The sequence below is a fragment of the Schistocerca americana genome, unplaced genomic scaffold, assembly GCF_021461395.2.
Source record: "Schistocerca americana isolate TAMUIC-IGC-003095 unplaced genomic scaffold, iqSchAmer2.1 HiC_scaffold_57, whole genome shotgun sequence".
NCBI lineage: Eukaryota > Metazoa > Arthropoda > Insecta > Orthoptera > Acrididae > Schistocerca > Schistocerca americana.
Window position 1 is genome coordinate 248350 of NW_025726313.1, and position 2093 is coordinate 250442.

Below are 2093 nucleotides of genomic sequence, written 5' to 3' on the forward strand. Positions count from 1 at the left end.
TCAACCAGACTTAGTGTTACGTAGTGAGGATATTCAATGTTAGTTGGGCGTCGCTAAGCATGATTACAAAAACGCTTAACAATATTTTCTTGCTTACACTCCTAATGTCAGATATTTAACACACTCGAACGGCATAAACTTCAGATTGCTTTACAAGTGAGTTCAAAACATGGGAGTTCGATTGCATAAAGAACCAGAGGTTTACTATTTGATTTCTAATTGCTATCAATGCTTCTGACTGAGGTTTTTCATGTTCTGTATTTGGTCTCATATATTATTAATTTCAACATATGCTTGATGTAAAACTTTTTCATGAGAACTACCTTAAAATGAAACAAAACGCTATACGGTAATTGTTCACATCGTTACCCCAGATAGAGCAATGAAACTTGCTCATTACGATTGTACTGATTGTCATAAACAGGTTTGTATTTACTTTCGTTGTGCTAATGTGACGGCGCTACTACATATGTACATCTTTGTAACTACTTACGCCATTCAGTGTATGTAGCTGCTTTAGCGCTTATGTATCCTACTTCACTTATAACAGGCATAGAACTGTGCTGTTAGTTGTACCAACAGGTCGGCAGTTCATATTCATTCATTAAGTGCTGCAATAGCTCCATGCACTGCTTGGCGCAAATACTAAGTTATTTACCACTTTCCGTTTTAAGCAGGCAGCGTACTATGCCGTTTCCTTTCATGCTAATAAGTCAAAACTAAATATTTAATTCCTTGTAACCACTTAGACTATAGAATACATGTAGCTATTACAGCGCTAATATACGCAGTTCGTAGTTAAGAACTGGAAGACGGTTTCATTGTACCTACGTCGGCACAAAGTGTGTAATTTCGAACCGGCAAGGAAATGTACTGCTCGAATTGCGTTTTGCGCTTTAAGTTCAGAACCAAGCTTATTTTGATTGTAACCGCTGTCAGCTTCATACATGCTATATTAGTACAAATCACCAATTAAAATTGTCGCTATGTAGCATCAGACTTGCATGTGCAACGTCATCTGGTGTCACACTTGTACAGTCAGCAATAATGCTATGTTTTACTGATTTTTAACACTTTATTTGTATAAACATTTACTACTATTCTTGCACATTGCGTTGTATTTCCCTCGGTTTAATGCTTTTTGTAAGTGGTACGTAATTTCATACTATGGTGCTGCAGGCGCACCACCCACTCTTGTAATGCAAGTAGTAAAAATTTGTATCCTCACCTAATGATCAGCAATTGTACGTCCGTTACCATAAAAACATGTAAATATTACGTCCAGCTGTGCTTCTATGTCTACTAGTTGCATGAAGTTCCCTGACACATGTCCTCTTCTGCTTTGCATTGCTTTTATTGTATGCCGATATTGGTTCTGTAACTCATTTTTATTTCATGAGTAATTGATTTAATTAAAATAGATGTCTGATGACGAACTCCGCATTGCATTCACTCAGTGACATTTTTTCAGTGAGCAATTCAGCAATGTGCAGACTATATAAAATTAGCTATTAGCAGCATTCCTTGCTACCATATAGCTGACCTTTCAATTCTATCATACTGATATGAAATTTATAAGGGTCAACTCAACAAATTTACTATAACCATACTTTATGGTTTTTTATGCCCTTTCATTATTTGTCGGTTTTATTATGTACTGCATAAATCTTGTGTTTTTAAGCAATCCTCTCATATCGGGACTGTCATAGTAGGTAATTGTTTTTAGTTAAGTGCATTAGGTAGAGTGAGCAGTTTGCTATTAATAATGGTAATTATGTTCCAGGTGTAATCTGAACTGCATATGTAGATAAACAAGCATGTTACTAGTCATGTGCATTTGAACTCTTCCATTTCTCACTCTGTTCCACAATTGTAATCAGAAATTTATTGGCTTTGTATACGCTGAAGCCCCAAAGAAAGTGGTATCTATTCAAATACAGAGGTGTAAACAAGCAGAACACGGCGCTCCGGTCGACAACGGCTATGTAACAAAAAGTTCCTGGCGCGGCTGTTATATCGGTCAGTGCTGCTACAATGGCAGGTTATCAAGATTTGAGTTTGAACTTGATGCTATAGCCGCCGCACGAGTGGTG